The 26,007-nt window shown below is 44.2% G+C and overlaps 1 pseudogene; it reads right to left on the reverse strand.

The window, feature by feature from the left end:
* Positions 1–24,914: 24,914 nt before the first annotated feature.
* Positions 24,915–24,998, reverse strand: LOC126097003 (U6 spliceosomal RNA; annotated as a pseudogene).
* Positions 24,999–26,007: the final 1,009 nt, after the last annotated feature.

The raw sequence follows: 26,007 nt of genomic DNA on the forward strand, positions 1-26,007 counted from the left end.
ACAGAAACTGAATACATGGTGGACAAAGTGCAAATATTCCGTTCTGCATGACATGGGACTCCATCAGTCTTCTTTAAAAGCTTTACGGTAAACCGTAGGTTCTTTTGTGAATGTATAAAGTAGTTTCTACCGAGCAAACAATTTCTAAGGATTTCATTTGGTAGAAATGAAAATAAATACAAAAGCTGATCTATGTTGTATCTAACGACAATATGCATTTCAGTAGGTGGTGTAACGAAAATGAATGTTATTGATCAAAAACCAAATTAATACCTAATTATTGCAACAAGCACTTATTATTATAAAATAACAGTAAGATTTTTGCGATCTTCAGTGTTACCTCATCGAAACGTAACAAACAGTGATTACAACTGCTAAATAATTACGTAAATTGTTTCTTTTGTCTCACAGATTTCATCTTGCTCCCTGTGTTATCGTTACTCCACACTACCAGAAAATATAAACGACATCTTCCTCTTTAAGCTAAGGTGCTAAATCAGATGACGAAAAGTATACGAGGCAAAACAAGGCTTTAATAAACCATTATTATCTACATGCTTTTCAGAAAACAAAATAACGAACTTGCAGGTAATGTAAAAACTAATTTCAGTACTCAATAACGGAAAGAGGCACTTCTTTAAAGCTTTATTTGTATAGGTAAATTACAATTATCGCTATGTATGATTATCATAGGCTGCATCTATACTTGTAAAAGTAAATATTTACTCTACCTCATAACTGCCTACAAAATTTATAAAAGTCATCTCGATAATCACTTATGCCATAAAATGAAGTGAACGTGTTTGGTTACTGTATGAGAGAGCATGTAACTGCAAAAGAAAAAAAATCCAAGAACAAAGCATAGGAAAAAATCTTAAAAACATACAATAATTTTGCTGTAACGCAACATAAAATAAAAAACTGGAACTGAATGAAATTTGTTGAGCGTAGCCACCATGGTTCACGATCTTTAAGCAGGTTAATGTTTGCTTGATGTTCTTTCAGTTGAAGTTTTGCATGCAGACAGGCCATGACGAACGGACCTGTGGAGAAGTACGAGCTCGCGGAACATACAGGCAAAGAAACACAAGTAATGACCACTATTTTAAGAGCTGTCCTGATGATTCAGAACACGATGACCACTGTCCATGAATCCAGCCTGATGGCTTTTGGCACTGCTGGCTCATGACACGGTAAAGGAAGTATACTGACGAAAAGAAAAAATGCAACACTCCAAATAACGTCATTTTATTGTCAAGTTTGGTGTCAGGTACTTCATCATTCAAGGACTAAATGATAACAAATTCAGACCAAATGAAACCCACATATCGCAGTAAGGAGTGACCAAATGGTCGCACCAGTACAAAGAGTACCACCTCCGGCGGCAGCCCACATGCAAACGGTCATAAAGGTGGTGAATGCCATCCTGCGATATATTAGAATAGGTTAGATTCAGTGTTCGTTCCATAGAACCGAAAGTGAGATGATTCTCGAGGGTGTGGAACAAGCCAGAAAGTACACTCCTGGAAATGGAAAAAAGAACACATTGACACCGGTGTGTCAGACCCACCATACTTGCTCCGGACACTGCGAGAGGGCTGTACAAGCAATGATCACACGCACGGCACAGCGGACACACCAGAAACCGCGGTGTTGGCCGTCGAATGGCGCTAGCTGCGCAGCATTTGTGCACCGCCGCCGTCAGTGTCAGCCAGTTTGCCGTGGCATACGGAGCTCCATCGCAGTCTTTAACACTGGTAGCATGCCGCGACAGCGTGGACGTGAACCGTATGTGCAGCTGACAGACTTTGAGCGAGGGCGTATAGTGGGCATGCGGGAGGCCGGGTGGACGTACCGCCGAATTGCTCAACACGTGGGGCGTGAGGTCTCCACAGTACATCGATGTTGTCGCCAGTGGTCGGCGGAAGGTGCACGTGCCCGTCGACCTGGGACCGGACCGCAGCGACGCACGGATGCACGCCAAGACCGTAGGATCCTACGCAGTGCCGTAGGGGACCGCACCGCCACTTCCCAGCAAATTAGGGACACTGTTGCTCCTGGGGTATCGGCGAGGACCATTCGCAACCGTCTCCATGAAGCTGGGCTACGGTCCCGCACACCGTTAGGCCGTCTTCCGCTCACGCCCCAACATCGTGCAGCCCGCCTCCAGTGGTGTCGCGACAGGCGTGAATGGAGGGACGAATGGAGACGTGTCGTCTTCAGCGATGAGAGTCGCTTCTGCCTTGGTGCCAATGATGGTCGTATGCGTGTTTGGCGCCGTGCAGGTGAGCGCCACAATCAGGACTGCATACGACCGAGGCACACAGGGCCAACACCCGGCATCATAGTGTGGGGAGCGATCTCCTACACTGGCCGTACACCACTGGTGATCGTCGAGGGGACACTGAATAGTGCACGGTACATCCAAACCGTCATCGAACCCATCGTTCTACCATTCCTAGACTGGCGAGGGAACTTGCTGTTCCAACAGGACAATGCACGTCCGCATGTATCCCGTGCCACCCAACGTGCTCTAGAAGGTGTAAGTCAACTACCCTGGCCAGCAAGATCTCCGGATCTGTCCCCCATTGAGCATGTTTGGGACTGGATGAAGCGTCGTCTCACGCGGTCTGCACGTCCAGCACGAACGCTGGTCCAACTGAGGCGCCAGGTGGAAATGGCATGGCAAGCCGTTCCACAGGACTACATCCAGCATCTCTACGATCGTCTCCAGGGGAGAATAGCAGCCTGCATTGCTGCGAAAGGTGGATATACACTGTACTAGTGCCGACATTGTGCATGCTCTGTTGCCTGTGTCTATGTGCCTGTGGTTCTGTCAGTGTGATCATGTGATGTATCTGACCCCAGGAATGTGTCAATAAAGTTTCCCCTTCCTGGGACAATGAATTCACGGTGTTCTTATTTCAATTTCCAGGAGTGTATAATATTAAAAGACAAAATATTTGAATATAATTCTTTCTACCCTGACCATTTGACAGCAGATTCTCAAAATAGTTTAATACATGACAGTAAACTGGAACTGCTAATACTAACATAATTAATACACTGTCAGAATGAAACATTATTATGCAATTTTAATAAATTTATCATACACAAAATACCTAATCTTTACTGTTATGGCCAAGTGCTGTCAAAATTGAAATTTAACAGACATTTTAAGCTGGTCTAAGACTCCCCGTTAAGTCATTCACTTTTAGAGTAGAAGGAGTTGCCTATCAAAAAGCCTTTCCAACTCTGTTTAAACTGTGCTTTATCTGAAAACAAGTTTTAAAGGATGCTGGCAATATACTGAAACTGGTGTTCCTGAATATTGGGCCCCGTTTTCGGATCTAGGTAAGTGATTTTAGGTTTTATGTAGATTGTTCTTATTCCTCGTATTAATACAACGTACTGAACTATTAGTTGGATATAGAGATATACTACCTGCAACAAATTCCATTAAGGAATAAATATACAGAGAAGCAGTGGTTAGAATTTAAAGTTCCATAACAGGTTTGTACATGATGTTCTTGAATTTACACCGAAAATGATTCTTATTGCACGCATTTGCACGCAAAGCACTTTTGCTCAGTTTGATCAGTTACCCCCGAATATGATCCAATATGCATAAAAGAATGAAAGTTAGTAAAGTATGCAAGTTTTTTTTTTTTTTTTTTTTTTTTTTTTTACATTTATATCTTTCTCACTGCAAATACCGACTTGTTTAGGCACTTCAGCAATTTTGTGGTATGCCATTCCCAACTGAAACTTAGTCAAGTTGTAATCCTAGAAATTTAACACTGTCAACCTCTTCGATCTGCATGTCTTCATATGTTATACACATGGTGGAGAGAAATCTCTTACAGGTTCTGAACTGCATATAGTTAGTCTTTTCAAAGTTTAATGACAATGAATTAGTTTTAAACCCTTTATTACTGTCGGCGGAAACTTGATCAGCAGCTATTTCTAAGTCTGTATGTGACTTGCTACTTATATATGTATCATTTGCAAACAAAACAAACCTAGCATCTGGCAATATAACAGACAATAGGTAATTAATGTACACATGAAAAAGCAACGGACCCAAGATGGAACCTCGAGGAACACTACATGTAATTAATTCCTAATGAGATGATGACTGGCTGCTTATTGCATAGCTATTTATCAAGGACACCGTTTGTTTCCTGTTAGTAAGATAAGACTCAAACCACTTCGGAGCCTTGCCGGTGACTGTACTCTAATTATCTTAAGAGAGTGCTGGGGTTCACAAAGTCAAAGGCTTTTCACAGGTCACAGAAAATGTAAGCAGCCTCTCATTTATTATGTAATGAATTAAGTACATTTTCAAGTAAGTGCAAATAGCTTTCTCTATATCAGAACCCTTAGAAAACCCAAACTGTGATAGATTGTCGCAATCATATTGCGGCAAGTTTTTCGATTCGAGGAGTGCCCTGGAGAACGAGTAAGTTTCTGCTTCATCATGTCTCATACATGTTCAACGAGCGAGTGACCCGGTGATCTTGTTAGCCAAGGCAGTTACTGTACACCACAAAGATCGCGTTCCGTCGCAGCAGCCATATGTGGCCGTGCATTATGTAATGTTCCCAGCTAATTTTTGGTTTTCAGGGAATGTGATTTGAACACACTGTTTAGTCGATGTGTCTTCCTTCATACCCTTACACTGGATATTTTTCTAGCAGATGTCTTCAATAATCGATGTGTTACACCAAAAAGGTTCTGTGTACAAGCAATGTGATCTTCAGTTGTCAGTTGCACTGTCTTTGCCATTGTAACATTCAGTGAGACGTAAGTGTGAAATTCGGGTGTTGGTCACGTTGTTTTCCGGTCTGGATATAACTAGAAAAACACAGATACGCAAAGTGAGAGGATGTTGCTTTTCGGAAGTATAATATTGTAAAGACTGATTTGAGAAGTATAAATTTTGTCACTACATTGCTTGCTCACGCGTACGTTATGAGTTTGAAAGAAGAAAATGTTTAGGTTCATTTTTATTTATTGGTTTGGGTCAGTTGGTTTGATTGTTGACACGAGATTAAGAAAAATTATCTGCTGACAAGGCTTGCACGCATGGTAACAGCTTCTAATAAGAAAATAACTTTGTAAATAATGTAGCTGTTAAGGGATGGGTTTATAATGCACAATACAGTTTCTGAATGCTAGTTTCTACTACATTATTCAGTAAATTCAATTTCTATCACAGCCTCCTATTCCTAACTGTGTAATGTCACTTTGCTCTTAGCGGAAACCAGTTGCTCATAACATATAGCCTACTGTCCTTAACAAAGCTGGTTTTCTTTTTCATTACACTTTGGCAACGCGTTTTCTTTTCTTTAGCTGGTTTACTGCAGCGCTTAAATTTAGTTTCCACCACTTTCGAACATTATCGACTTTCAGTTGCCACAACATGAATTATTAGAATTTGTTGAGGCCAGTTTTAAGTCAGAGCTAGGACCCAGAAACACCGTTCAAAGTTCAGCACTGTATTGGAAAACTGTCTTCTGGTTCAGCTAAGTAAAGTTTAGGTCAGATGTCATTTACTTTCTCAGACAATCTTATTCTTTAAGTACAGTGTCAGACGTGTTTGTCTTTTAGTATTCAGCATATTACTTGATCAGTATGTGAACGTAAAGTTGCAGAGTATTTTAATAAAAGAATTTTCACATTTATTCTTTCAAAATTATATTCATAATTTTATGTAGAATTTTTAATCTTTTAGTTTTCGTGTGTTGGAACAGCAAGACTGATACTGTGAAGTCACGCACTGTAGCACTGTTCACTGCACTGCATGACACAGAATTTCAAAAGGCAGCTGCTTTAGGACACAGTTTTACGTTTTCTAATTAAAATGACGGAAAGCAAATACGCAACACCAAAACGAAATTAATGGAGAGCAATGAAATTTGTGAATACATTGGTCTGGGTAACATATTTAACGGATTTACTCTGCACGATGACAGAATGTTGTTGTTGTTGTTGTTGTCTTCAGTCCTGAGACTGGTCTGATGCAGCTCTTCATGCTACTCTATCCTGTGCAAGCTTCTTCATCTCCCAGTACCTACTGCAACCTACATCCTTCTGAATCTGCTTAATGTATTCATCTCTTGGTCTCCCCCTACGATTTTTACCCTCCACCCTGCCCTCCAATACTAAATTGGTGATCCCTTGATGCCTCAGAACATGTCCTACCAACCGATCCCTTCTTCTGGTCAAGTTTTGCCACAAACTCCTCTTCTCCCCAATCCTATTCAGTACCACCTCATTAGTTATGTGATCTACCCATCTAATCTTAAGCATTCTTCTGTAGCACCACATTTCGAAAGCTTCTATTCTCTTCTTGTCCAAACTATTTACCGTCCATGTTTCACTTCCATACATGGCTACACTCCATACAAATACTTTCAGAAATGACTTGCTGACACTTAAATCTATATTCGATGTTAACAAATTTCTCTTCTTCAGAAACGCTTTCCTTGCCATTGCCAGTCTATATTTTATATCCTCTCTACTTCGACCATCATGACAGGATAACACAAGCGAAATATAAGCAATAGCAAATGTGACATCCTGGTACATCAATAACCGATTTAATCGCCAGAATGTTAAACGCAAGCATGCAAAAGTGCGAGCATTGCGTGGTACAAGTACTGGATTTCGGTTTGTGGAATGGAGTTCCATGCCTGTTGCACTTCGTCAGTCTATCCAGGGGCGGCTAATGCTGTTTGAGGATGATACTGCAGGTTTTGTCCAACGATGTTCCACACTTAACCAATCGGAGGCAGATCTGGTGATCGAGCGGGTGAGGTCAACATGTCGACACACTGTAGAGCATGTTGGGTTACAACAGCGGTATGTGGGCAAGCGGTATCTTGTTGGAAAACGTGCCCTAGAATGCTTGTCATGAATGGCACCACAACGGGTAGAATCACCAGACTGGCATACAAATTTGCCGTCGGGGCGCGTAGTATAACCACCAGAGCGCTCCTGCTTTCATACGAAATCACACCCCAGACCTTAACTGCAGGAGCAAGCCCAGTGTGTCTAGCCTGCAGGCAGGTTGGTTGCAGGCCCTCGTCTGGGCTATTTCTTTCCAAGACGCGGCCGTCACTGGCACCGAAGCAAAACCAGCTTTCATCGTAAAATACAACAGACGTCCACCGCGCTCTCCATTCAGCTTTCACTTGACACCATGAAGTCACAAATGGCGATGGTATAGGGTCACTGGAGTGCGCGCTACAGGGCATCTGGCTCAAAGCTTTCCTTGAAGAAACTCATTTGTAACAGTTCATTGTGTCACTATGATACCACCTGCAGTTCAGATTGCTGTCTGCAGTTGCAGTAAGATGCGCCAGAGACATACACCAAATACGATGGTCTTCCCTGTCGGTAGTGCGCGTGGCCACCTGGAGCCCGGTCGTCTTCACAGTACGATTTCGTGCCCACCACTGCCAGAAATCATGTACAGTGGCTACATTCCTGCCAAGCCTTTCTGTAATATCGCAGAAGGAACGTCCACCTTCTCATAGCCCTATAACACGACGTCGTTCAAACTCACCGAGGTCCTGCTAATGACTTCTTTGTCGTCTTCTTTCTGAACTAACATCGACGTACCACGTCCAATCTCAAAGCTAACTAACGCTCACGACCGTTACAGCGTGTATTTAAAGCCAACCCGATTCGCATCCTCATAGCGACGCTACTAGCGTCACTCTTATACGATTTCCTTAAAATCTGAATGGAAGTAATCTTTCAGATGTGGAAACATGATTACCAACATTCAATTATGTCGCTCAACTGCTTCTTTGTAGTGGGGTTCTTTTTCGCCATTGTATTTTTGGTTAAAGGTAACTGCAATTCAGCTACACTGTTTCAGATGGATTTAGCGACTCTTTTTATTACACAGTGTGTAAGAAAATTACTTGCGTTGCTCACGTTCACATTACAACTCAGACGTATACGAAAGCATCTTACATACACAACAAAAAACAACAGCAATAGAAAAACGATTACAACTGTCGTGCTAAAAAGGCGCATCACCTCTTGTCATTGAAATGGCTATAGCACGTGGTAAGAGCCCGTGCAATGTAGCGAGAAAAAGCTACTTTGCCCACAAAAACACCACTTGCGACCGCAAGTTCTGTCTGATGCCTCCCCCCCCCCCACCTACACCATGAAGCCTGGATGGGGACAGTGCACCATGGACGAAAGCGATCTGCAATAGGCACATCACCATGTCTGCACCATACACGTGTACGTTCATCACTCGTATAAAGACAGAACCTACACTCATCACTAAAGCGAAAAGACTGGCGTTCCACTGTCCAGTCAACTCATACATGCTATCAGAGTGGTGGTGTCGTGACGTCAGTCGGTAGCGTGGTCAGAGGCACAGGTCATGTAAATCATGCGGGAAGCAGACGGTTCCCAACGGTGCCTGATTGCAAAGCATGTGCCATATGTTCTAGTACTTCTCTCAAAATGCGTCGATCTCGATGTGCGTTTGTAGTGCGGGGAAAGTTCCGCAGGCCATTGCTGAAAGCCGCAACACGCCACCGATACATTCTGCCCAGTGTGTGGAGCAATTCCTCGATACGACCGTCCGGCTTCCACAGGCCCACAGTGGGGCATTGTTCAGATGACCGAAGTTGTTCAATGGGAATATGTACTCTTCAGTGAGGAACAGTTGAACCCTAGAATGAATGTTGGAAACACTGTTCACCTCTGGACACAGTACAGTTACTGCTTGCAGAGTCAAAACAGAGGGTACACCGACCGGCCTCCTGTGCGCCATCTAATCAGATCGACCGCGGAAAATGAATTCCTAACAATACAACTCGTCAGTATGCACATATTATACCGCAGTGTCTCTCGACACAGTTCTTGAGCACGTTGCATTTTTCTTTGTCAGTGTATAAGCAGTGTCGTATACAGGAATCATTCTAATGTTGGAAGGGGCCGTAAATAGGGAATTCCTGTGACATAAGCCCTTTCGTCAAAGAACGGAACACTTGATTTTTGCCGTGCTCGTCTCATGAGCACCTATGCAACGTGTTGGAAGGGCGATGAAAGTACGAGAAGGCGACAATGTTTATGGCGTCGACGCTACAACACAGAACACGGAGGTCGGACGCTTGTTCCCCACGCCCGTTTTGTGGCGTACCAGAATACATCGTTACCGCACATTGTTGAAAATGTGACTTCGCTGCTGACGACCCCTTCGTGTTTCTATGTTAAACACGTCCTCAATTACGATTGCAGCAAGCACTGGGTTATCGAGGTAGGATCGTGGATCAATGGAAAGGTGTCGCCTGGTCGGATGAATCACTTTTCTTCTTACACCAGGTCGAGTGTCGCTTAAAACATCTACCATGCTGCAGAAACAGGTTGATGGGGAAGTATTATGCTACGAAAGACATTTAGTTGGATTTTCATGGGACCTGTGGCAGTAAACGAAGGCATCACAACAACTCTAGACTACATGAACATTATGCTGGACCACCTACATTCCTCCATGCCTGTCTTTCCCGGACGCGATAACATCTTTCATCAAGATAACTGACTGTATCAAGAGGGCAGAGACCTGTTATAGTGGCTCGAGGTGTATGATTCTGAACTAGCGCTGATGTCTTGTCCTCCAAATTCGCCTGATGTCAACCTGCCTGCAACATATGTGGAGCGCTATCGGGTGCTATCTCCACGCTCACAACCCACCAGACCGCAATTTAGGGGAACAATGTCACCTGTGCATAGACATATGGTGTCACATACCTCCGGAAGTCTACTGAGGACTCGTCGGATCCACGTTACGTAGAAACAGTTGTTAGCAACAGATCCAGTAGTGCAGCTTGCCCGTTCAGTGTGGCAAGATCTCTATATTCCATTATAACTAGGACCCTGTTTCGATCATGATAAAGACCCGTGGTCTAGGGTAGCGTCTTGGTTAATAATCAAAACGTCCTCGGTCACGGGTTCGAACCGAGCCGCTGCTTAAATTCTGATTAATAATTAGCACTGCCGTCCGAAGACGTCCGACATATGAAAACACCCTCATTCTGCCAATGGGCTTGTCAAAAAAGGGCGGAGAAACGGACAGAGGCTCAGGGCACTCTCTTGTAATAGGCGTGTGAAACTGACCTTAAAGGCGAAAAGATCAACAACGACCAACGGCATGAGCATGCAGAAGGCAATGGAAACCACTGCATTAAAGACACATAACGTGCATCCACAGGACACGTAGCTTGCAATTGAAAAAGTGTCATGATGCTCTCTCCATCGGCTAAAGATTGCGCAATAGTCCAGGAGAGGCCCGCCAAGGGTTAGGTGACCATGAGAAAAAGCCTGAATAATAAACGAAAGGATAACGTTCTGCGATTCAGGGAGTGAAATATCAGAAGCTTGAAAGTTTTAGGGAAACTATAAAATCTGAAAAAGGAAATGCAAAGACTCAGTGTAGATATAGTGAAGTGAAGTGGAAAGAAGACAAGGATTTCTGGTCAGATGAGTACACGGTAATATCAACAGCAGCAGAAAATGGGATAACGGGAGCAGGATTCGTTATGAATAGGATGGTAGGGCAGAGTGTGTGTACTGTGAACAGTTCAGTGACCGGGTTGTTCGTATCAGAATCGACAGCAAGCGAGACAACGATAGCTCAGGTGTACAAGCCGAGGTCGCAAGCTGAAGATGAAGAGATAAAGTTTGTGAGGATATGAAAGGGTAATACAGTATGTAAAGGGGCATGAGAATCTAACAGTCGTGCAGGACTGGAATGCAGTTTTAGGGCAAGGGGTAGAAGAAAAGATTACCGGAGAATACGGGCTCGGGACAAGGAAAAAGAGAGGAGAAAGACAAGCTGTAATAAATTTCAGCTAGTAATATAGAATACTCTGTTCAAGAATCACAAGAGGAGGTGATACACTTGGGAAAGGAGGGTGATACAGGATGGTTTCAGTTAGATTACATCATTGTCAGGCAGAGATTCCGAAATAAGTTCCTGGATTGTAAGGCGTACCCTGGAGCAGATATAGACCCAGATCACAATATATTTGGGACGAGGGGTAGGCTGAAGTTTAAGACATTAGTAAGGCGAAAGATTTATTCGTTTTGAAGAGAAACCAAAGTAAGACATTAGTGAGGAAGAATTAATATGCAGAGAAGTGGGAGATATGGTTGAAGTTCTCTAAGGCTATAAACACAGAAATAAGGAATAGCTCGGTATGCAGTATAGCAAACTGCACTGACCGACAGAAGAAAAAGTTTGAAAGATGCCAGAAGCAGACCGACAAGGCGATTCCCGACATATCACGCACAGTGGTCAACCTCACTGAACGACAATTGACCGATGAGGAAGTGTCTGTTCTTCAAAAGGGAGGGAATTTCGCTATCATCCCGAGAACTATACCTATGGAGGACATCATTGCCAACACCGAAGCAGCCATTCGGACCCTTCCTTGTGAAAGGACAGAGGAAATACGCACTGAAACAGCCAGGATACTGCAGGGAGCAAAACCACCAGCTTCCAAACTGAAGAAAGAAGAGGTACAAGCCATTAAGAATCTCAACGCCGACAAGAGTATGTTGGTACTGCCTGCCGATAAGGGGAATGTGACCGTCGTAATGAAGACCGAAGATTATGAGCAAGAGATCCGAGACTTATTAGATCCGACGACGTACCGAAAACTAAGCGCTGATCCGACGCAGCGTATCACACGGAATACGAATCGATTAATCATGGCGTCTCCTCTGCCGGTGGACATACAGAGAAACCTGCGCAATACAGAAGCCCTACCACCTCGGCTGTATGAATTAACCAAGATCCATAAGAACAACGTTCCACTGAGACCGATCGTTAGCGCCCCTGGCTCACCGACGTATAAACTGGCAAAACACTTGGCCTCTCTGCTCCAGTCACACGTGGGGAAGACCGACACATACGTAAAGGACTCAAGACATTTCACTGAGAAGCTGAAGAAACAAACTTGCACCAAACGACATCATCGTCAGCTTTCATGTTGTTTCGTTATTTACGAAAGTGCCACTCAATGACACTCTGGAGCACATCGGTTCCATTTTCCCGCAAGACATCAAAAAGCTCTTCCATTCATGTCTCACCACGACCTATTTCACGTGGAATGGCGATTTCTATGAATAGCTGGAAGGCGTCGACATGGGTAGTCCTCTTAGTCCAGTGGTGGCCAACTTTTTCATGGAACAATTCGAAGCACAGGCACTGGACTTGGCGACTTGCAAACCTAAGGTGTGGTACAGGTACGTCGATGATACTTTCGTTGTGTGGAGCCATGGTGAAGAACAGCTCGGTGACTTCCTAAGACACTTGAACAGCCTCCATGCCAACATAACAATTACCATGGAAGTAGAAAAGGACAAGAAACTGCCATTTCTAGATGTGCTGGTCACAAGGGACGGCGAAAACCTGGGACATAGTGTGTATCGAAAACCGACACACATGGACCGATACCTGCACAAACTGTCAAACCACCACCCGAGCCAGAAAAGAGGCATGATTAGTACGCTCGTAACGACAGCAGGCTAATAATTGAAGCAAGGCTAAAGAAAAATCAAGACACATTCATAGGATTTGTCGACCTGGAAAAAGCGTTCGACAATATAAAATGGTGCAAGCTGTTCGAGATTCTGAAAAAAGTAGGGGTAAGCTATAGGGAGAGACGGGTCATATACAATATGTACAACAACCAAGAGGGAATAATAAGAGTGGACGATCAAGAACGAAGTGCTCGTATTAAGAAGGGTGTAAGACAGGGCTGTAGCCTTTCGCCCCTACTCTTCAATCTGTACATCGAGGAAGCAATGATGGAAATTAAAGAAAGGTTCAGGAGTGGAATTAAAATACAAGGTAAGAGGATATCAATGATACGATTCGCTGATGACATTGCTATCGTGAGTGAATGTGAAGAAGAATTAAATGATCTGCTGAACGGAATGAACAGTCTAATGAGTACACAATATGGTTTGAGAGTAAATCGGAGAAAGACGATGGTAATGCGATGTAGCAGAAATGAGAACAGCGAGAAACTTAACATCAGGATTGATGGTCACGAAGTCAATGAAGTTAAGGAATTCTGCTACCTAGACAGTAAAATAAGCAATGACGGACGGAGCAAAGAGGACATCAAAAGCAGACTCGCTATGGCAAAAAAGGCATTTCTGGCCAAGATAAGTCTACTAATATCAAATATCGGCCTTAATTTGAGGAAGGAATTTCTGAGGATGTACGTCTGGAGTACAGCATTGTATGGTAGTGAAACATGGACTGAGGGAAAACCGGAACAGAAGAGAATCGAAGCATTTGAGATGTGGTGCTATAGACGAATTAGGTGGACTGATAAGGTAAGGAATGAGGAGGTTCTACGCAGAATCGGAGAGGAAAGGAATATGTGGAAAACACTGATAAGGAGAAGGGACAGGATGATTGGACATCTGCTAAGACATGAGGGAATGACTTCCATGGTACTAGAGGGAGCTGTAGAGGGCAAAAACTGTAGAGGAAGACAGAGATTGGAATATGTCAAGCAAATAATTGAGGACGTAGGTTGCAAGTGCTACTCTGATATGAAGAGGTTAGCACAGGAAAGGAATTCGTGGCGCGCCGCATCAAACCAGTCAGTAGACTGATGACCAAAAAAAAAAAAGAGAGCTGGAAGAATATGTGAGCCGCAACATCTCAACCTGGAAACTGTTCTGAGGAGCAATGGGTACTCCGTAAATAATATTAGAAGTGTAACAGAGCCAAACAGTCGGCGAAGTAAGGAACCAGAAAAAGAAATGTCGGGTACGGCCTTTCTGCCATACATTCCCAGAGTGACGGAGAGAATCCGCCGTATATTGCTCATACATGGCGTAAAGACGATTTTCAAACGGACAAGGAAGATCAAAGAGTGTCTTAGATCGGCGAAGGAGAAAAGAGACCCACTTGCAATGTCGGGAATATACCGTATACCATGCACATGCGGAAAAGTTTATGTCGGAATGACTGGACGATCAATTAACACCAGGATCAAAGAGAATTAGCTACATTGCAGGTTGGGGCAGGTGGAGAAATCGGCCGTGGCAGAGCACGCACTGAATGAGACCGACCACGTAATAAAATTCGCCGACACGGAAGTTCTGGCTGTAGAGAAGCACTATCACGCGAGCTTGTTGAGAGAAGCTGTAGAAATACAAAAACACGCTAACAGTTTCAACAAGGAAGAGGAAAGCCTTAAGGTAAACGGATACTGGCTTCCCGTACTGCAGCGAACGACTGTCGCAGATAGCAAGAGGAGAACCGCACGGAAATGACCGCGGAGAAGCCCTCGGACGTTGGCGCGCCAGGTACACTCAGCCTGCGGCAGCGAGCTCGGCTCCAGTTCACCACCGGCAATAGAGGGTGAAGCTTTGACAAGGCCAGCCACTCGTGCTGGCGAAACGTCAGAAAAATCATTAGACGAACGTCGGCCGAAGAACCCAAGACAGAAGCCAATAGGCAGTTTGTTGCGGTTAATAATGGAAGCAAGACTAAAGAAAACTTCGTTCATAGGATTTGTCGAGCTGGAAAAAGCGTTCGACAATGTACAATGGTGCAAGATGTTCGAAATTTTGAAAAATAGTAGGGATAAGCTGTAGGCAGAGATGGGTCATACACAACATGTACAACAACCAAGAGGGAATAATAAGAGTGGATGACCAAGAACAAAGTGCTCGGATTAAAAAAAAAGGTGTAAGACAGGGATACAGTCTTTCGCCCCTGATGAGTACAGCATATGGATTGAGAGTAAATCGAAGAAAGTCGAAAGCAATGTGAAACAGCAGAAATGAGAACAGAGGGAAACTAAAAATGAGGATGGATGTTCACAAAGTAGATTAAATTAAGGAATTCTGCTACGTAGGCAGTAAAATAACCAATGACGGGCGGAGAAAGGAGGAGGTAAAAGCAGACTAGCAATGGCAAAGAGGGCATTCCTGGCCAAGAGAAGACAAATAACATCAAAAGTAACCCTTAATTTGAGGAAGAAATTTATGAGAATATATGTCAGCAGTACAGCATTCTATAGTAGCATGGACTGTGGGAAAATTGGAACAGAAGAGAATCGAAGCATTTCATATGTGGTGCTACAGACGAATGTTGAAAATTAGATGGACCGATAAGGTAAGGAATAAGAAGATTCTGCACACAATCACAGAGGAAAGGAATATGTGGAAAACACTGAAAATGATAAGGGACAGGATGATTGGACATCTGTTAAGACATGAGGGAATGACTTCCATGGTACTAGTGGGAGCTGTAGAGTTCAAAACTGTAGAGGAGACAGAGATTGGAATACACCCAGCAAATTATTGAGGATGTAGGTTGCAAGTGCTACACTACGATGAAGAGGTTGGCACGGGAAAGGAATTCGTGGCGGTCCGCATCAAACCAAAATCAGAAGAACCATGACTTTCTTAAAAAAAAAAAAAAAAAAAAAACTCTAACTAACTTTCATGAAACACATAAATTTAAAAAGGAGCAACCACAGTTGAAATTCTGCATGTTCAATAGAAAGTCCTTCGCTGAGGCTGTACAAAATCCATTCTAGAAACATCACCACAATTTTGCGTTTCGAAGCCAACCATTTTAACATAGACCGCCGCTTTACAGGAGTTTTGCTTACTTATATTTACTACTTAACAATGAGCGATGGGACTATTCTATAATTGTTTAACTTATATAATACAATGATTTAAAAATTAATACCTGCTGACATATGTTAAGAATGGGAGACCAGTCGTGACCTTGCAAGCTTGATAGTCTCTTTTAGAATCTGGACTTTAATAAAACTGGCAGGGTACTGTTAATCAAAACACAGGGAGAAGTTGTGATCTAAATGACAATAGATTTATACATTCTTAACATCACAAGACAACAAACATGACTAAAGAAACGTCAAACAAACATTTTTATTTGACAAACGCTTTCACTAACATGGGGTGGACAAAATGATCAGCTGGGATCGACACACGACACTTCCCGGAATGCTAATCGCTTTATCTGACTTCATACACGTGAATCCGGGTTATGGCACAAAAACTACGCCACCGTCAAGTATCTACACTCTACTATTCCAGACAAAGGAAAATATGGTTCGAAAGAACAGGGTGCTGAGAAACATACTGGAGCCCTACGCCGTAGCAGCTAATAATTTACCCTCCTGCTGGTCATGGCGGCACACAACGATGCGTTCGGCAACTTAAGTCATGGACGGCCGCAATCTGTTATTAATGGCGTGCGCCCGAAAAATGCAAGTACGCGGTCTCGCGTTCAGTTAATTCGGAACGCAGTTACTTCCCTATGAGCCTCTGAAACACCGGTGGATTCCACTGTGCAGATGGACCCGTTTGGTGGTCTGCCAAATCAATTTCACTCCGTGCCACAACTATGCGTGACGGAATATGTCAGATGATTAGACGGCCGACTCAAGACAAATAAGTACACTCACGCATCACTCGTTGCGTGGGTGATGCTAGAAGCAGCACCTCTGATGGTTCATAAGGTGACTTGCACAGGCTCTAAATGGCACACTGGCAAAGGACACAAGTCTCACCGTTTAGGTTGAGACTTGCAGTTCTTTAGTAGCGAAGCGCTAGTACGAGAGAGATCTTCTCTTTCTGTCCGCTTTCCTCCTCAGCTCGGTAGCAAAAGCCCATTTAATCTTAGACTTCCCCCACTTTAGCAGAAACCATTAACGAGCTGGAACACAGCATTCGAACCTCGGAGAGAGCCCCTTGCTCTCCATACACCGATTTGACCAATCAAAGACTTTAAAATTAATTGGGAGAAAAACGATTCAGCTTCGCAGCCTCTTTCCCACTCGTTTACGCCGTGTCTTTTGCTAACAACATGACCAGGATGGAACCACACCCCTCCATAAAAAGCTTGATATCTCCCCTGTTGCATCCATTTCGAAGTTTCCAAAGAATGGCCATAAACTCGCTAAAAGCCTCGTGCTTTCGCTAATATGTTTTGTAACAGAGTCTGGACGTGTGGGCACCAGTGACCTGTCCCACGGAAATTCACAGAAACCTCACAGTTGTCTCGCTGGCTTCCTGCCTAACAAGGGCCCATTCTCTGCTTCGTTGCCGGTCTACAATGTGCCGGACATTGCAGTGGCGACTTCGCGGCGCTTGTCTACCTGGACGCTAATGCCGGCCGGTGTGGCCCTGCGGTTCTAGGCGCTTCAGTTTGGAACCGCGTGACCGTTACTGTCGCAGGTTCTAATCCTGCCTCGGTCATGGATGTGTGTGATGTCCTTAGTTTAGTAAGGTTTAAGTAGTTCTAAGTTATAGGGGACTGGTGACCACAGATGTTAAGTCCCATAGTGCTCAGAGCCATTTGGACGCTGATGCCAACCGACCAGCGCCAACCATCGCGTCTGCACAATGAGACCGCGGAACTTGGCCGTCCGGAAATGTTTCCACCCAGGCTCCAAGAAGAAACGAGCTTCCCTCAGCCCAGAGTCGCTGTGCACTTTTACTGCAGGCGTTTAAATCGGCACCATACTGCTTTGAACACAGGTAAAGCTTACGCTTATTCCTTTAATAGAGCACGCAAGCAAGAGCTTTAACGACCGCCCACCATTTCATCATGATGTTTGAAGTCAAATCACAATAAAGATCATCTTCCCTAAGAACATGAAGTGGCATAACACAGAATCAGAAGTGAGAGTGCCCTGCAATCTTTCAACCTTTCAGTAACAGACTTAACAGCATGTGTAGATTGCTTTCATGGAATTGGAAAACTTCATACAGACTGTCATATACAAGCTACAGGAGACGCTTCCTACGTTATGGGACACCTGCTGTGACACGTACTTCAGAATTTTTCCCGATTTCGTATACACTGAAAGGCTTTCTTATAAGCCTGCATCGGATAATCCCTGGGTTGTATACCATGAGTTATGTGCACCAAGATTGTGTTTTAGGACTGATAGATAGCATAGGATAGTTTGTTTTTAATCTTTCATCAATGATGAGACCATTAAAAACTGAAATACATCCTTGGATATGGGAAGGAAAGGAAGGCAAACAGCTCTGCCCTTTGAAAAGATCCACCCTGGTATTCACCTTAAGAAATTCAGTGGAATCAGGGAAAATCCTAATTTTGGATAGCCGGGCAAGGTAAATAACCATTATAGCCACCGTTCTCCCAAGAACAAGTCCAGTGTTTCAACCACTGTGCTCGGTAATGCCTACATGACGTGGAAGATTTTGCTAATTTGCGATACCAGCGAAGGCTGAATTTCGAAAACTGATCAGACGGTGTAGTTGAAGATGCTGAGGAAATAGGGTCCTTACAGTTTCCGTGAGGGTGGTGGGCAGTTATAGTAGTCAATGGAGACATTAAACCTTTAAAGTATTTTCCACATTGAGTATCGAAAAAACAGAACCAAGTTAGGAGTAAGCACCGTGGACAAAAAATTAATGACCCTCCGCTCCCACAACGGCCATCACGCTGTCAGCGTGTAGCATCGTCATAATGGCCCAAGTCCGGAGAGGAACAAGGTCCACAAGCTTCTTCACACATGTGGTATTCATCTGAAGCCAGTCATTAATGATTGACTTTGGCAGAGCTACTGCATTAGGCAGTTGCTTGATTCGTTCCCCCCGCTGTTTCAGGAGATCCAAAAGATTTGCTGTGGGATTAATAGCAGGCAATTTAGCGTCCCTGTGGTGGTGCCGCAGGATGCCCCGGATTTCGTGAGAGCTACTGCCTACACCCCTGTGAATACGACTAATGTTATCTTTGAAGACTGGAGTGTCCGCAGTACATTATTCATGAAGGTGTGAAAGGAAGGACAAAACATGATCACAGAAAATGTTGAAATAACCAGCATGTTTCATGTTCACAGAAACCTGAATGTGTGAGCCGAAATAAGGGTATGTAAAGCACCCACAAGACATTGCAGAGACGGTTCCGGCCTAAACTATAAGGAGCATTCAAATGAAAACCGAACACCCGCCGCAATGGGATCATGGAATAGTTCCAGTCAGAAGTAATCACCACACGTGTTAATACATTTATTCCACTGGGAGAGGGAACTATTATCCTGCATTAGAAAGGTTCCATCCGACGGCATTCCTGGGCGTTTTGACTTTATGACGCGTCCCAGCTTCTGCAAAGTGTCTTCATAGCCGTACGCGTTCAGTGTGATTCCACGTTCAAGGAACTCGACGAGAATAAAGCCCCCTCAGTCATTAAGAAGATAATCGTCCCCTTGCCGGAACTTGTGTGAAGAGCTTTGGATTTCATTGGCGTGGGAGATGTGGAATGTTTCCGCTGATAACTGCCGTTTTCCCTCTGGCTGTCGTAATGCTGTAGCACGGAAACATCCCGTTGCACGATACACTCGCCCGGTGATCTACATGTCGACAAGACGTCAAACTCTAATCCTCTTTCCTTTCTATCATAACGCCCGCCCCTCAACATCAATCAGGCACGGCTACGCTTTAGCGATTCTATTGATATAGACTGCAACATCTTCTGTACAGCCTGGATCTTTCACCGTGGAATTATCTCATCTTTGGTGACCTCACGAAAGACATTCGTGGATGTCGGTTTCAGTCGGACGAGGAATTGCAAGATTATGTGCGGGTGTTCAACGAAACAATAACTGATCGTCTCGTCTCCCAGTGAGATAGATATCTCAACGCGTACGGGATTCCTTTACAATGGAACCATTCCAAGGTCCTGTTGTGGCGATTGCTCTGTTTTCATTTGACTGCCCCACCACATATTCACACACTGCACGATAAACACACAAGGCCATCAGGGTACTCGACATCTTCCAATAGATGCCTCGAGCCATATAGTGGCGTTTTTCTTCAGTTTAGCAACTGAAGATGTGCAGCTTAAGGGGTCTCTGGCAGCATTAGCCTTTTGCAGAGTATAAGACAGCACCGCACGCATTTCGCTTCGCAGTGTTTTCCCGGAACCTGTTTGAGTTGAATCTGCATTTACTGATGGCAGCAACTCTTATCAAGTTTGAGACCAATCGTCACTGAGAAATCATGACACTCGCCTCTAATCCCCGTTGGTTACTAAGATAGTGGGAAACCTGTTCTTATGCCGTGTTATGTGGCTGTGAATCGAACACTATTATAGACACGTTGGACAGTCAGCGCTGATACACGAACAGATGGAGAGATTTAGTTTACGGTGTGGTCATGGGCACATCCAAACACAACTCGTTCGTATATGCCGTTCTGTCAGGTCTGTAATCAATCCACTATACTGTGCTGCTTCCATACAACCTATTGGACCATACACACCACTTCACTGCCATGCCGTATGTCAGCAGTGAACATGGTCGTCTGCTACCAATTCTACATTACAGTAATATTAAAAAGTGACCAGTATGCTCTTTCGAGGCTTGACTATTATTTTGTCTGGTGTGATGTTCCTCATAAAATTTCTGCAGCGTGTGCAAAACCTTGCTACAATTAACAAAGGTACCCGATTTCAAGTTTTTGTTTCACAAATAGCAATATTATTAACTTACATATATTGATGTAATATGTGCCACAGCCAGCACTTGAATCCAGTTCTCCATGCTTGCTAGAAAAGTGTTCTAACCTTTACACCACCGCAGTAGTATGGCTGACACATCTGCATGTGTCTACCCTAGTCACAAACCTAAGTTCACAGCTTCAGCTCATCTCTGTTAGTGAGGCTGTAAGGAGGGGAAAGTAAGCTGATGATATAACAGAAGTTTGTTTTAGGGAGGGCTCTGGACTAGGGTAGTCCTTAAAGCTGTATTAGCTATACTACTGTGGTGGTGTAATGGTTAGCGCACATCTAGTAAACAAGCAGACCAGGCTTGAAGTCCTGTCCGTGGCACTAACGTTAATTCATTTCTTCAGATTCCACCACTATCATAGATAAAGATGAGACGCAAACATCTCAAGGAAAATTTAATTATATTAGGTCTGCAGGTCACCTACACCTGAGATACAGGCAGGATTTCCCCATTATGTCCAACTCTGGGGAAAATAAGCTCAAGATATGAACTGAAGTTTGTGTTAGGGATGGCGTAGCATTAAGATAGTCCATAAAGAATTATTGACTATATTGTCATAGTGATGAAATAGCTAGCTTACCTGCCTAGTAAGCAAGGAGACCTAGGTACAAGTCCTGGCTGTAGCACAGATTTTAATTCATTTCTTCAGTTTCTATCATTGTCATAGATAAAAATTAGACTCAGACGCTTCAAAGAAACTTTAATTATATCAATTACAGTTAAGCAGTGAAAGTGTTACCATTGTCATGTAGCGAACAGATGCCATAATTCGACAGAAGAGCAGTGCCTTGGGAGTTCAAAAAGCATTTTTAACCTAACATTCACATCTCAATGCTGTGGAAATTCGCCACAAACCAAGCTTGGATCGGATTCCACGTTACACTGCAGCTCTCCTTTTTCCCGTTGGGTTACCAGCTAGGGATGTGCAAGTCTCTTAAGTGACATGCGACTGATTGCAATCATTTTAGAACAACTGCATATCGAAAGAAACATGCGAATGCAAAAGCTTAGTTTTCAGTTCTTTATCCGTAAAGTAAAACCAAGCATGGGACGCAGGTTTTCTTCGTTGATGTAAAGAAAGTGTTAAAGCAGCGCAGCATGTGACTCAACTTTCAGCTTTCTGCTTTTCTCCAGTCAAACATGGATACGAGCATGACTCTCTGAATGGTGGAGCGAAAGATATTATTTGTTTGACACTTTCAAATTATTTAAGAGGTTAATATACGATTCCCCAACAGGAGAGAATGAGATTTAGCACTTTTAACGATCGTGAAGACATGGACATGATCTTCTTGAAGGTCTTCAGAAATTTCTTGTGGATGAATACACAAGATTTAGAAATATTACTGTAGACATGTTGAGGAATGCATATCGAAACATGACGACAAATTTTAGACTGCCACTTTCCGCTTCCCACACATTAGCAATGGCAATTTGCGCTTCTAATTCACCGTAAATTCTTCGAACAACGGGCAATGAGTTATCAGTTTGGAGTATTCCAGTAAGTATAACGAATAACGAAAATACAAACGCCTCGTCATGTGATGTGAGCTCTGGGATTTGAAACAACCAAATATTTTTAATCTACAGTTTACCTACAACCGCTTGAGAACGGTTGCCTATAGAGAACATACGCGAATCCAAAATATTTGGTTCTTTAATTTTTATGGATCATCTTTTTCGAAGAACTACTTGAGCAATTTCGCTACGTTTACATACTGTTAGTTCTTACAGCAGCACAGTAGTTTTATGCTTTCTGCGTGCCTTGAATTACACCTGGATGTGGACTCGGTTCTTTGCATGCCTCGACGAAGAAGTCCGCCATAAAGATCATAAGAGGAGTACTATAACAAGAACTGTATATGTACATAATTAATGTTATTTCTTATTTTTTCATTTATTTGTGCTACTTCAGTCAGCCTCCAATCCATACTGAATCACTCATACACACATACACCCATGATTTTCCGTACAATATTTAAATTACCTGCAAACATATTAAATACATCACGATGTGCTCCCAATCATTGCCATGAGATGTCACTCTAAAGGCCAGTTCTGCACGGAAGACACAACATTCCAGCCTCTACACAACTTTCCTGCTGTGTGCTGCTTACATTGCTAAATTGCACCGAAGAGCCATAGAAACTGGTACACGTGTCGGGCCCCCGCAAGCACGCAGAAGTGCCGCAACACAACGTGGCATGGACCCGAGCAATGTCTGAAGTAGTGTTGGAGGGAACTGACACCATGAATCCTGCACGGCTGTCCATAAACCCGTAAGAGTACGAGGGGGTGGAGAACTCTTCTGAACAGCACGTTGCAAGGTATCCCAGATATGCCAAATAATGTTGATGTTTGTGGCGTTTGGTGGCCGGCGGAAATTTTTAAGGCCCGAAGAGTGTTCCTGGACCCACTCTGTAGCAATTCTGGACGTGTGGAGTGTCGCCTTGTTCTGTTGGAATTGTCCACGTCCGTCGGAATGCATAATGGTCACGAATGGATGTAGGTGATCGGACAGGATGCTTAAGTACGTGTCAGAGTCGTATCTAGATGTTTCAGGGGTCCCATACCAGTCGAACAACACGCGCCCCACACCACCGAACAGTCCCCTGGTGACATGCAGGTTGCATGGATTCATGAGGTTGTCTCTATACCCGTGCACGTCCATCCCCTCGATACAATTTGAAACGAGAGTCGTCTGACCAGACAACATGTTTCTAATCACCAACAGTACAATATCGTTGTTGACGATCCCCGACGAGGCGTAAAGCTATGCGTCGTGCCGTCATAAAGGGCACACGAGTGGGTCTTAGGCTTCGAAAGCCCATGTGGATGATATTCAATTGAATTATTCGCACGCTGACACCTGTTGATGGCCCAGCATTGAAATCTGCAGCAATCTGTGGAAGAGTTGCAGTTCAGCCACGCTGAACAATTCTCTTCAGTTGTCGATGGTCCCGTTCTTGCAGGATCTTTTTTCGGCCGCAGCGACGTCGGGGAGATTTGATGTTTTATCGGATTCCTGATATTCACGGTACGCTCGTGGAAAGGTCGTAGGGGAAAATCCCCGCTTCATTGTTACTTCGGAGATGCTGTGTCTCATGGCACGTGCACCGAGTATAACACCACGTTCAAACTCACTTAAATCTTGATAACTTTTCATTGTAGCAGCAGTAACCGATCTAACAATTGGGCCAGACGCTTGTTGTCTTATATAAGGTGTTGCCGACCGCAGCGCCATTTCTGCTGTTTACGTATCTCTGTATTTGAACACGCATGCCTATTTCTCTAGCGCTTCAGTATATGTGATAGTAATGCTAGTCACTTTCCGAGTGTTCTTCACCAGATTTTTTCGTTATTGTTATTGTGGTTATCAGTCCTAAGACCGGTTTGATGCAGCTCTCCATGCTACTCTGTCCTGTGGAAGCTTCTTCAACCCCCACTTACCTACTGCCACCTACTGAATCTGCTTTGTTTAATTATCTCTTCGTCTCCCTCTACAGTTTTCACCCTCCACGCTGCCCTCCGATACTAAATTGGTGACCCCCTGAAGCCTCAGCATGTGTCCTACCAACCGATCCCTTCTTCTAGTTAGGTTGTGCCGCAAATTCCTCTTCTCCCCAATTCTTTTCGGTACCTCCTCATTAGTTACGTGATGTATCCATCTAATCTTCAGCATTCTTCTGTAGCATCACATTTCAAGAGCCTCTTCCCTTCTTGTCTAACCTATTTGTCGTTCATGTTTCGCCTCCATACTTGACTACACTCCATACAAATACTTTCAGAAAATACTTCCTGACACTTAAACGGTTCTAGGCCCTTCAGTCAGGAACCAAGTTGCTACTACGGTTGCAGGTTCGAATCCTGCCTCGGGTATGGATGTGTTTGATGTCCTTAGCTTAGTTGGGTTTACGTAGTTCCAAGTCTAGAGGAGCGATGACCTCAGATGTTAAGTCCCATAGTGCTTAGAGCCATTTGAGCCATTTTTGACACTTAAATGTACGTGGCGCTTCAAAAAAATTGCACTACGCCAGTTAAATTGGTTGTAGATACATAATGCCACCTGTGCGAAGCCGGTAAATGTCGCTAATTTTGTAATAGACATGAACTTGTTGAAGTGGGAGAGGCGCACTTCCGAGGTTCTGAGCACTATGGGACTTAACATCTGTGGTTATCAGTCCCCTAGAACTTAGAACTACTTAAACCTAACTAACCTAAGGACATCACACACATCCATGCCCGAGGCAGGATTCGAACCTGCGACCGTAGCAATCCCGCGGTTCCGGACTGAGCGCCTGAACCGCTAGACTACCGCGGCCGGCCTTTGCGTGTCATCCTTGCGCAGGGGCCATGCTAATCTTCTCTGTATCGTTCCAATTTTAGTATATGTACCACCGAAGCGAGTACTGCACTTCCGAGGCTCTAAGGGCCCCTGACAATCAAAATAGCTAGTGATTTTTCACTTTCGGCTGTATCTCGCTCGCAGAATGCAGCAGAGAGAATATGTACCGCTCACAGCTGGAACCAAAGGGATTGTGAACTTTCACAGCGCTACCTCATAACTGGAAGGTTCAAATGGCTCTGAGCGCTATGGGACTTAACATCTGAGGTCATCAGTCCCCTAGGACAGAACTACTTAAACCTAACTAACCTAAGGACATCACACACAACCATGCCCGAGGCAGGATTCGAACCTGCGACCGTAGCAGTCGCTCGGTTCCAGGCTGAAGCGCCTGGAACCGCTCGGCCACACCGGCCGGCATAACTGGAAGGGAATCGATACGTAGCAAGTCACGTCTGGTGGTGTGATCAAAGGCTACAGCGGCTGCCCGCCATCTGTCAGCGCCGCGTCTGCCGTCAGCCGAGCAGAAACGTCCTCACACCAGACCTCCCACGGCTGGCGCTGCGGACTTCATTAGCCGCGGCGGGCATCAGCCGTCGCATCGCTCATTAGCACAGCCGTCCAGGACCCGGCCCTGTCCCCGGTGCTCCCCCTAACGAGCAGACGCTAATCTGTGCCAATTACGCGGGTCGCACTGGCCGCACGTTTGCAAACGAACCGTACAAAACACAGGCGCCGCGCCGCGCCGACCCCGGCCGATCCCGACCGGCTGCGACTCGCGATTACGGGCGCTGCCACCAATGTGCCACGCACTTCCCCCAAATTATCCTCATAGAAATGTAATTAACGACTCGTATCGGTAACTTCCATTTTATACGATGTTGATTTCCCGTGAGTGTGTCCTTTAGTCACTGCGTAAAATGAACGCTCGTTAGGAATTTCGTTTGTTTTATGATTCACTATTTAGTTGCATTATGTTGAAAATATGCTCTCCAGTGTCCGTAGTGGTAGATGTTATTTAGCGCTCAGGTATTCAGTACTAGTACTGTACAAAAAACTAATAAAATGACAGCC

This window comes from Schistocerca cancellata, chromosome 1 (genome assembly GCF_023864275.1).
Source record: "Schistocerca cancellata isolate TAMUIC-IGC-003103 chromosome 1, iqSchCanc2.1, whole genome shotgun sequence".
NCBI classification, from domain to species: Eukaryota; Metazoa; Arthropoda; class Insecta; order Orthoptera; family Acrididae; genus Schistocerca; species Schistocerca cancellata.